This window comes from Bos indicus, chromosome 9, assembly GCF_029378745.1.
Source record: "Bos indicus isolate NIAB-ARS_2022 breed Sahiwal x Tharparkar chromosome 9, NIAB-ARS_B.indTharparkar_mat_pri_1.0, whole genome shotgun sequence".
NCBI classification, from domain to species: Eukaryota; Metazoa; Chordata; class Mammalia; order Artiodactyla; family Bovidae; genus Bos; species Bos indicus.
This window is the reverse complement of record NC_091768.1, coordinates 85,061,455-85,073,537: the sequence shown is the minus strand read 5'-3', so window position 1 is coordinate 85,073,537 and position 12,083 is coordinate 85,061,455. Positions and strand designations below refer to the sequence as shown.

The 12,083-nt window shown below is 40.7% G+C and overlaps 1 pseudogene; it reads left to right on the top strand.

The window, feature by feature from the left end:
- The window catches only part of LOC109563574 (anaphase-promoting complex subunit 13 pseudogene), an 89,014-nt pseudogene extending 85,395 nt beyond the window's left edge, over positions 1-3,619 (top strand).
- The last annotated feature ends 8,464 nt before the right edge of the window (positions 3,620-12,083 follow it).

Sequence of the window (12,083 nt, the reverse complement as noted above, 5' to 3'; positions counted from 1 at the left end):
TCTGAACATCTGCTGACCAGATACAGTTCACTGGACTTCAGCTTGCAGTTTCCCCAAGAGAATTTACAGTGTGAGGAACAACTGCTGGCTCTATAAACTGCCTCTCTCTCCCTTTTACTATGACTGTTTCTGTTCTTCTTAGGGAAGTTGCCCTGCTTTGTAACAGCTACTTGCCCTCTGAGCTTTGAGTGCCAAAGACAAAGGAAGACACAGAGGTGCGAAGCAGGGGCAGGGGGTGGGGGGAATCACACTCACCACCAGATTCCTCTCTAGATATAGAGACCTCAGACGGGTTCTCTACGATACAAGTAAGCTAACGATCTGCCCTCCTTGTAATTAAAACAAGAGAAAGGGCCACTTCTATGAACTCTGCATGAAAGCCACACCTTTTGGGACTTCTTGGGCAGTCCAGTGGTTCAGACTCCACCTTCCAATGCAGGGGGTGTGGGTTCAATCCCTGGTTGGCAGCTAAGATTCCTCGTGGCCAAAAGCCCCAAACATAAACAACAGAAGCAATACTATAAGAAATTCAATGTGCCTATATGTTCCATCGCTTCAGTCATGTGCAACTCTTTGCAACCCTATGGTCTAGAGACTGCCAGGCTCCTCAGTCCATGGGATTCTCCGAGCAAGAACACTGGAGTGGGTTGCCATGCCCTCCCTCCAGGGGATCTTCCTGACCCAAGGATCGAAGCCACATCTCCTGCATTAGCAGACAGATTCTTTACCACTGAGCCACTGGGGAAGCCCCAAGAAATTTCATAAAGACTATAAAAATAGTCCACATCTTAAAAAACAACACACCTTCTAGCAACAATGCTGCTTCTACACCTGGTTCAACCACTGAGCCCTTGAAGTCTCTCCACATCTCTAGGCCACTCTGCCTTCGTTCAGTCTAACAGAACTCTAATATCTGTATGTTGTGGGAATGCCTTGCCCTTGAAACAAAAATTCACGAGGTGCTAAAGACAACCATTCAGAGGTGTCTGTAAAGGACACGTATTAGCAGCCTTTCTATTTCTTTTTGTACCCTTCTTGCACTTAGTTCAGCAGGCTATAAAACCATGGGAAGAATTGCTTTTACTGTAAAGCAGCCTTCAGAGACATTCGCAGACTTCACATGCAAGGCTTGATTTAGGGTTTCCCTACACATACTCAGGCTTCCCTGGTGGCTCAGCTGGTAAAGAATCCGCTGGCAATGAGGGAGACCTGGGTTCAATCCCTGGGTTGGGAAGATCCCCTGAAGAAGGGAACTGCTACCCACTCCAGCAATCTGGCCTGGAGTATTCCAGAGATAGGATAGTCCATGGGGTCGGAAAGAGTAAGACAGGACTAAGAGACTTTTTCACGCACACGCAGGCAACCTGGGTTCAATCCCTTGTTTGGCAAGATCCCCTGGAGAAGAGAATGGCTACCCACTCCAGAATTCTTGCCTGGAGAATCACTTGGACAGAGGAGCCTGGAGGGTTACAGTCCATGGGGTCACAAAAAGTCGGGCACAAATGAGCAACTAACACTTTCACTTTCATGCTCTCACTTCGCACTTTATCACTGGAGAAGGAAATGGCTACCCACTCCAGTATCCTTGCCTGAAGAATTCTATGGCCAGAGGAGCCTGCCGGGCCATGGACCATGGGGTCGCAGAGAGTCGGACATGACTGAGCGACCGAGCATGCACAGCCTGTGGGGGAGAAGGAGGTGTGTGCCTGTCATTGGTGTCTTCCTTTCAATGCTCAGCTAAGTAGACAATAAACAAACCACTTTTCAGAAAAAATTACCTCTTCCAACATACTAAATGATACCCTGGTTGTATGTGTTAACTTCCATCACTATAAAAATGAATTTACCTCATACAGTAAGCAATCTACTTTTTGAGAGTAATTCAGTTACATGATTAAAGCCGACACTTTTCAAAAGGTGGGGCTTTCTCTCATGGACTATGCTACAAATGGAATCTTAAACCTGGGACATTTTTTTTTTAAACTCCAGATACTGTTTAGAAGATGACAGTTATGATTTCCTATTATCAAGTAGTTAATGAAAAGGAAATGATGCTGATATCTTGGTGGCCTATCAAAAGACTTTTGCTGGTTACTATTCATTGTGAGAAAAATGAGTTTATTGAGGTATAAACCAGGATGGCCTGGAGGGGAAGGAGAATGGACATTCTGTCAGTGATTCTTGAGCAAACAAGCACTGGGAAACCATCAAGCCAGTTCTAATAGACAGGCAGATCATCTGAGTCCTGGCCAGAATCCACTCATCACTGCTCCATCTCATATAAGCACAGCCACTTGACCTCAATGTCAGAGGAGAACTTGGCTGGACTTCAGGGACCCATAAGAGATTGTAACTGTCCAACTAGGAAGGCATAAAACCTGGGAAATGAATATGCTCCCTGGGGTGTCATCAGCACCAATGGGAAAGACCAGATGTAGCTTTTGAAAGGAAATCCAATCAAGGGTACACAGGTTCTCTGGAAGAGGAATATCATTCCTCATTCATTCATTTTATAATTCACCAATATTTGTCAAGCATTTATTTTGTGATAGGTACTGTACTAGGCCATAAGACTACAGAGATGAGTGAGATAAAAGACATTTAGCAGGGCTGTGCCATAAAAGGACCTTACCAGTTGAAATGAGAAATTTGGATTTTAGTCTAAGTGTAGAGGAAATCATGAAGTGTAGTGGAAATCACTCCAGTGGCTAAGACTCCACACCCCTGAGTTCGATCCCTGGTCAGGGAACTAGATCCCACAGGCTGAAACTAGAGATGTCACATGCCACAGCTACAGATCAAAGATCTGCACAGCTAAATGAGCAAATAGACATTAAAAAAATAATTCAGAAGAGGGAAGGAGTGAGGAGGAGAGGAAAGGAAAGGAAGAAAGAGAAAGAGATGAACTCCTTTATTACCTAGCTTACCCTTATGGTTCATTCCTTTGTCATAATTATTTCTTAAGCTAGGAAGGATACAGAATTAGCCCTGAATTTTGGGGGCAACTCCATTCAGCCAATACCCAACACTCAATGGAACCTTGAGCAAGTCACCTAACACTCAAACAACCTTGGATCACAAACAATCTGTGATCTCTTCCACTGGTTAACTTCTTCCTGTTTCTGTTGGCTTGTGCATGAATCTTCACTGATTATTTTTCTTTGAACACATAAGAAAAAAATTTTAAACATTAAAGCTTTCTCATATCAAGAAAGCTTGCAATGTCTCCAAAAGATCAAGGACAGCAAACACAGAGTCTGAAAAATGCAGTCAATGAACAGGTATTGTGAAAAAAATTAAAAGATTATCGAACACAAATATGTTACCCATAAAAATGCAACATCCTGGAGGAGGTGGGCACCAGGCTTGACCCAGTACTGATTTGGCAAGATTAAAACTACAGGAGAAAGGACACTGAGGTACAGAGAGATGGAAGGATCCTGGATTTGACTGACGATACTTGGTGAGAAGACAAGCTGCCTTTTGAGAATGTGCAATACCACTGAATGAGCTTCCTGAACCTGAACAGAACAGTGGCACCACAGAATTTGTTAAAGGACAAGAAATGAAGTGGACCAACTTAGCCTTACAGAGTCTCCATGAGAATGCTCCCCCATAGTAAAACTGATGTTTGGCTCTTTGTTCACAAACAGATTTCTTTCTTAAAGGCAACATCCTGGGTGTTACAAGCTCTGGATTGTGATTCAGAAGGTCTAAACACTGGTTTCATTTCTGTTACCAAGTTATGATTTTTGAGAAAGGTGCTTAGTATTCCTGATGATATGAAAAACAGTTTATAAAAATGAGTTACGATTATCTATAGGGACCAAAAAACTGTTCCAACTCTACCCTTCTGGGAAGGGTGGAGTAGAAATAACAGTGAGCTTGGAGATCTCAGGTGAATCACTTTTAGTCTCTGGGCTTAGTTTCTCATGTGTAGAATGAGGAAAGTTGGATGTGAGTCGCGTTCATGTCCCGTGTTTAAAAGCCTAGGACACTGGGTTATTAAATGAGCATAACATATTTTCTCTCCTTTGGATCCACAGGGATGGTAGCTTTGAAATCTTCCACGCATAGATTCCAATGTTGCCAAGGCACTGGGAGAAAGACAGAGAGGACCACTCGTGGTCATTCTGTAAATGGTAGATTTGGATTGGCACAGGTCACTTCTGCTTACACTCCACTGGTGAGAATGTCTCTTCTGTAAATGTAAGGAAGGCTGTTGTTGCTGTTGTACAGTGACTAAGTCATGTCCAGCTCTTTGTGATACAATGAACTGCAGCATGCCAGGCTTCCCTGTCCTTCACGATCTCCCGGAGTTTACTCAAACTCATGTCCATTGAGTCGGTGATGCCATCCAACCATCTCATCCTCTGTCACCCCCTTCTCCTCTTGCCCTCAATCTTTCCCAGAATCAGTGTCTTTTTCCAATAAGTCGGCTTTTTGAATCAGGTGGCCAAAGGATCAAAGCTTCAACTTTAGCATCAGTCCTTCCAATAAATATTCAGGGTTGGTGTCCTTTAGGATTGACTAGTTTGATTTCCTTGCTGTCCAAGGGACTCTCAAGAGTCTTCTCCAGCACCACAGTTTGAAAGCATCAACTCTTCATTGGAAAGCTGGGATGTGTACAGTAGGAGGAGAAAAGCTTTTAGTAGTTACTTGTTGGTCTGTGCCACAAGACAGTGGGACAGACTTTAAGTGTGCCAACAACATATGTAAGCATGACCACTGGACTTAATGACTAGATGATAAAGGACACAAAGGTAAATTAAGGAACTGTTAATGGTTACTATCATGTGATATTCTGAAAGACAAAACTATTCTGATTTTTTTTTAATCTAGCAAAGAAAAGAATAGTCAATAAAAGTCTCTCTGGTTGTATGCTTTAAAAAAAAAAAAGTCTTAAGACACAAGTAATATGTCCAGATAAAATTGATCAGTCATTTTCCTTCATCTACTTGATGCTAATCTATTTGGGTGTTAGAGCACAAGTGAGTGGTTGACTCTGTAAAATTTAAACCCCCAGAAGTGTTTTCAAAATATAATTAAGCTGCTAGGTGGATTCATTCAGAATCAAAGTACACTTAGAAGACACAAGATGGAGAAGATAGAATTGTGCTTTAGTTCGATAAAATGGCCATGAAATGTGATTGTGCCCTTTAATAACCAGTATTCAAAAATTCTTACAATTTGCACTTTCGGATTAGATAAGAGAACTTTTCTAAAAAATGTCCTCATTGCTCCACTGATGTCTCTTGCATTTCTGTATGAAAATGCCTATTTCTTTGCTGCCACGTACCAGAGATATGTCATGTCAGCTTAAACTACAGTTGGTACAGAACTCAGAGTGAGCTCCCCCCCCCGGTGTTTGTTTAAATAGGGCTTTTGATTCACAAGCAATTAGCCATTCATGACACATGACACTGTAACTGATGTCATCAGAGCAGCTAATTAAGTGTACTTGTGCATATGACATGCCGTGATGCAAGAGACTCAGAGCACAAACATATTTCCTCGTGTTGGATTACATAGACTTAATCATTGGGCTGGAATTCATCACAGTCTGATTATGAATTTGGCCACGACCCCTTCCAAGAACCCGAACTGCTTGTTTCCAAAGAAATTTAATTCAGCATTCCTTTTTTTTTTTTTTACTTTCTGCAATATTTCTTGCACCTTCAATTAAATGAATCAGCTCTGCTACAACCGTTAGTTTATACTGATGAACAAAAATAGGCCAGTGAGTCTGTTTTGAGCTTACTTCTATTTCAGCATAAAACACAGGAAGTCTTGGGTAATGAGCAGCAGCTGAGAATAAGACCTGCCCGAGTTGATCAAGACTGGGGTGAAGACGCACAGTGATCATGTGACAACGCCTGTTTGCTCCTTCTGGGAAATGCACAAGGGAGCATAGGGTCGGAGGAGAAGCCCAGGTGTGGGGATCAAGCAGAGGTGCATTCAAATCCCCAGCCCACAACTCACGAGCTTCGAGAACTCTGACAGTGGGCTGAACCCTATGAGGCCCACCTTCCTCATCTGAAATGACAGATAACAATTCCCACTTTAAAAACGCTGTCAGGAAGATTTAATGAGAGAAACTGGTACAATAAATAGTAAGCTCAGTACTAATGCCAGCCCCTTTCTCCTCATGATCCATTCCCACTTCTAGGACTTTCCACTGCGGTCAGCCTTCCTGCCTCTCTTCCTTCTATAGTTACTTTTTTTCACACTTGTTCTTGTGCATTTTAGAGACCAGCTGAACACCATATATATGACAGGCACCAGACACTCTTTACGCACTCAAACAGTTTCTAGTAGGGTAGACAAGTAATGAGTACAGTTACCTTATCTTAAATGTCATCTGGGATCAATGATGCCATTTCTGTGGATCTTTATTTTCTTATTTATTTAGCTGTGCCTCACAGCATGTTGGATCTTCGTTCCACAACCACAGGTGGAACCCTCACCCTCTGCACTAGAAGCATGGAGTCTTAACGTCTGGACTATCGGGGAAGTCCCAGTAGTAAGTACTTTTAATATTAATACAAGGATAAGTACATGGCTGGTGTGTGGGTCAAGCACATGAAAGGAACGTGTAATCCAGTTCCAGAGCAACAAAGCTTTGTTGTTGTTCAGTCACTCAGTTGTGTCTGACTCTGCGACCCCAAGGATTGCAGCACGCCAGAGTTCCCTGTCCTTCACTATCTCCCACAGTTTGCTCAAACTCATGTCCATCGAGTCAGTGATGCCATCCTATCATCTCATCCTCTCTCGCCCTCTTCTCCTCATGCCTTCAGTCTTTCCCAGCATCAGGGGCTTTTCCCAATACGTTGGTTCTTCGCATCAGGTGGGCAAAGTATTGGAGCTTCAGCTTCAGCATCAATACTTTCCATATATATTTGGGGTTGATTTCCTTTAGGATTGACTGGTTTGAGTTTATAGCAAGCAGTAGGTTATGAATGACAGAGGGCTGGTGCACAGCAGGAACATTACATGCAAAATCCAGAGGTGAGAGAAAGCCTGGACCTGTAGGTAGTTCTGTCTGGCAGGAGGCAGAGTAATTGTGGGACATGAACTTGGAAGTAGGCAGAAGGCAGATTTTGAAGTACTTTATAGACCTTGTCGAGAAATTTAAACTTTATCTAGAGGGCAATTAGGGACTACTGCATGGTTTTAAGTGGAGAAGGGGCAGAATACAATTTATGCTTTAGAAAGACAGAGCAGGTGATGTAGGAATTAGTCAAGATAGTGGGGCCAGCTACAAAGTTTTTGACGTTCTCCACGGAAAGAGATGGACAGGCAGAATCAGAGTAGGTAGGATTTTTAATTATCCCTTCTTCCTGGGATTAGCCTGGGAACTTCTGTGAAGTTTCTACTTAGTCAAATAGTTTTACCATTTTCCCCACCTACCTGGGTATTAACTATAAGCACAAGTATTTGCTATTCTCACTTGCATATGTCCTCTGTGAGCCATGGTATGTAAGCTAGAGCTAGAGTCCAGCTTGCTTTGATGATCGCTGTGGATTTCGTCCTCTTCCTCACTGGTGACTAGTGTCTTCTTTCTGTGCCAGTAGACCTTTCTTGACAAAATTACCTTCAAACCAAACAGAACAAAACAAAAAACCTGACTAGCTTTCTAGAGAATCTATTTGACTATAGTTAAGTTTGTACATGTATATATAGAGGGGAAGACTGTTTCATGAAATATAATCTTGCCACTGAAATGACCTTCCCTAACTACTGCTGCTATAACTTGGGAAGACCCATTAGTGTTTAATAAAACATGACACATGAATGCAGCTGAAGGGCAAAGTAGTTGAAGAATTCTAATAGCTTAAGGAATGTGCCGACTCTGAAAGTCTTATGAGAAACTAAGGCATTTTAGAAGCAATTACTCTAACTTACAATTTTACTAAACTTCAAATTAGAAGGAATTACACTTTGGAAGCACAAAATAAGAAAAAAAGAATCATACTTATTCATCTCGAAGAACTTTTAAATAAAAGAACTTTTAAAAAGTTAGCAAGGGAAAGGCTTGCAAAAGTGATGTTTGGCATGTAGAATGGATGTTTAAAATGTTTAACGGATGCTTAAAAATGTTCCGTAGACCCACATAAATACAGGAACTGCTGGTTCTTCAGAGAAGAGCATGAATGAATAGCAGGAAGCATCATTTTAACACTGGCCATTTTTTAAATTATTTGGGTTCACAATATTTCTTTGCCAGAAAGCAATGAAGTGTGAAACCAATCCAATGAAACCAGATAGATTGGGACACCAGTACTTCCATATTTTTACCAAGCATTCAACATGCTGACATCATCTGAAGCCTATAGTTTAAGATCATAAATCCTCCTGTGAGGCTCATTTGTTAGTATTTGGGCTCATTTATCATCCCAAAGGGACAACTGCAAAGGAAAACACAATTGAATACTGTCGATCCATAAAACCTCACATGTTTGCATGTGACCTAATTTAAACAGAAAGAAATTCATTTGTATTTTCTTCCAAATCTACCTCCGTGCCCACAAAGGCCTTGAGGATACAAATGCATTTCTAAAAAAGTTTCCAGTTTTGTTCTCTTTTCTCATCTCTGATCATTTCCTGAAACTACCATTGTTGAGCGTATACTACACAACATTCACTATGGCAAGCACTTTATAAATAGGATCTTATCTAATTACAACAATATCATGAATGAAGCTGCATTAGCCTGCTAGGGCTGCAATAACAAAAAGCAGTACAAACTAGATGGCTTGAAAAACAGATACTGTCTTATCATTTATCTTTCAACCTCTTTATACTGGTGGTGTACAGCATTAGCTGCCTTGCAGTTGTGGAGGCCAGACATCTGGCATCAAGGGTTGGTTCTTTCTGCAGGCTGTGAGAGAAGGATCTATCTGTTCCAGACTTCTCTTCTTGACTTGTCAATGGGCGTCTTCTCCCTATGTCTCTCTCTGTCCATGTCTATGTCCAAATTTCCTCTTCCTGGCAGCCCTGTGGTTAAGACTTCACCTTCCAATGCATAGTGTGTGGGTTTGATCCCTGGTTTGGAAGCTAAGATCCTACATCCTTCACAGCCAAAAAAAAAAAAAAAAAAAACAAAAACCATATAACAGGAGCAGTCTTGTGTAACACAATCAATAAAGACTTCAAAAATGGTCCACATCAAAAAAAAAATGATTTTTATTTCCCTTTTCTCTCTTTTTTTTTAGTGTGTATGCCTAGATTTAACTTAAGTTATCTCTGTAAACAGCCTGTCCCAAATACAGTCACATTCAGAGGTACTAGGGTTAGGACTTCAACATACGAATTTTGTGGGGGACACAAATCAGTCCAGAACATCAGTACTATATTCCCATTTTACAGATGAAGAATTTGACCTTGAAAGTTCCAAGGTCAGAAAGAGAGTAAGATGTGAAGTGACTATTCCCCTGGGTTTACTGATTCCAGAAGCAAGCTCTTATTTGATACCTTGTGGGGCTTCCTTGGTGGGTCAAATAATAAAGAATCTGCCTGTAATGCAGGAGATCCAGGTTCAATCACTGGGTCGGGAAAATCCCCTGGAGAATGAAATGGAAACCCACTCCAGTATTCTTGGCTAGAGAATTCCATGGACAGAGGAGCCTGGCAGGCTACAGTCCATGGGGTCACAAAGAGTCAGACATGACTGAGCGACTAACACTTCCAAACTCTTTTCAGCTCAGACCCTACACCATATCTTATCCTATCCCCCCCATCCCTAGGCTTACCATAGGTATGAAAGAGCATCAGCTGATGAGCAATAGAGGAAAATATTTTTCTGACAGGGGTAATGGGTAGTATAAACAAAGGCACTTTGAAAGCTTCCATTTATTATCTACTTAGCATGGGATGGTAATAAGCATCTTAGAAACAGAATGAAAGAGAACTTGACCCTGCAATCTCGGATCTTTCAACTAATGACGGACAACACCAGTGCAAACAAGTTCAAAAGATAAATGGTAAAAGCTGAATAAATGTCTATTATTAACTAGATAATGAAAGGATTTCCACTAAACAAGAGCAAAGAGATAAAGTGGAACCAAAAGGAAGTGAAGGGTGTTTCATATTTAGATTAGGCTGGTCTGAAGGAAATCTGCATTTCTCTTCCTGTTATTTGAGCACAACTAAGGGAGGGTTTCAGAAGCCTCCGAAGAAAACAGTTCAGTGTTTCCTCAATTTATTTTGTGAAGCACATTACATTTTACATATTTTGCTCAGCGCCTCAGCAATGTGTTACCATTACAGATATTATAAACATGGTTCTAAACAAAATGGCATTCACAAAAAATTTTAATTATTTAAGTCATAAATATGAAATCTAACACCGAATCTTACAAAAGTTTGATAGTATAGTAAAACATCAAAATTAGCTGAAGAGACATCTTGCTAAGTTTTTCTGTCACTTAAAAGCACGTCAGAGGGGCTTCCCTGGTGGCTCAGTGGTAAAGAATCCGTCTGCCAAGGCAGGGGATGCAGGTTCGATCCCTGATCTAAGAGTATCCCACATGCTGCAGAGCACCTAAGCCCATGCCCCACAACTATTTAGTCTGTGCTTTCCAGCTTGGGAGTCACAACCACTGAACCCAACCACCCTAAAGCTCGTGTTCTACAAGGAAAAGTACTGTCCCCTTGCCTCGCCGGAACTAGAGAAAAGCCTGCACAGCGACAAAGATCCAGTGCAGCCAAAAATAAATATACAAATAATTTTTAAAAAGCAAGTCAGAAAAAATCTGCAATATCTTTACTATTATATAAACAATAGAAAATAATCATACTGAGTTCCATACATATGTGGAAACATCTCTCAAATGAGTAAACTTCATTTTACCTTTCAGGTTATACATTTTACATTTTACATTTTCAGGTGATACCAACTTGATCACAAGTTTCTGGCTTAAATAGGCTTTAAATGAAATTTATGAATAGTGAAATGTTAGTCCATTTCATGTGGGAAATTAATTTGGACAAAATAAAAAAAAAAAAAAAAAACAATGTGCTTGATCACGCATCTTAATATCAAGGCTAAATAGTGTTGACCCCTCAAGAGCAGTCTCACCCATGGAGTTGCCCAGAGGACTATGAATAAGCAGAGGAAAGCATCTTTTTAGCATCGTCCTGAAGAGTTATTTACATTGTATACTCAGATGTTAGCCTGTAGATTTAGGAAAAATCAATTTGAATACTGTTTTTTCCCCTTTCTTTCATAAAACTTTGTCAAAAAGTAAACATCTTGGGTCCAAGCGACAATCTTTACCAAATAGTAAAATTTCTTATAATAAAAAATCTGTCAAGAGAGTGTGGCTACACACACACAGGTGGGCTGCCGTCCATTGGGTTGCACAGAGTGGGACATGACTGAAGCGACTTAGCAGCAGCAGCAGCAGCAGCAAGCTTAAGAAATGGCTTCAAGCTCAAATGTGTAAAGGAATATGATATACAACTAAGGACTAAAAAAAAAAATCTAAAACAGATGTCCAGAAGCCCAGTTTCCTTGGGTGGGACTATGTCCAGTGAAAAATTCAGCCCCACTGAAAAGCCTAACAATGGATTCTTATCTTTGGAAGCTATAGTGATGCCCTGAAACAGTAATGGACTGTCACTATTTCTTCTAATTCCACTGAAAAGCACAGTGACACAATTCCAATGCATATGTAAATAATTACTAAGCAGCAGATAATTATGCTCAAATCAATAGCTGGACAGCTGGGTTACTCTATGTCAAAACCCAGGCAATTCAATGAAAGCTCCCCTGAGGAATATTCTTGGTTGTTATGGTGAATTGTGCTGTTACTTTTGCATTTTGATTGATTAATACACAATGCAGCTTGGCATATTTTCTATTTGGCATGCAAAATGCTGGTAACACATGAGAAGACATAGTTGAATTTTCTTACTATTTCTTAATGAAAATTTTCTTTAATCTTTCAGAAACACAGCAAAGTATTAGGTTTTGTGCATTTAAAAAGACTTCACCTCAAAAATCTAAAAATAATATGCTGGCCTAAAGTAGGATGACTATGGAAATGGACAGATGCATCAAGAGAGTTCTAGCAAAGTAT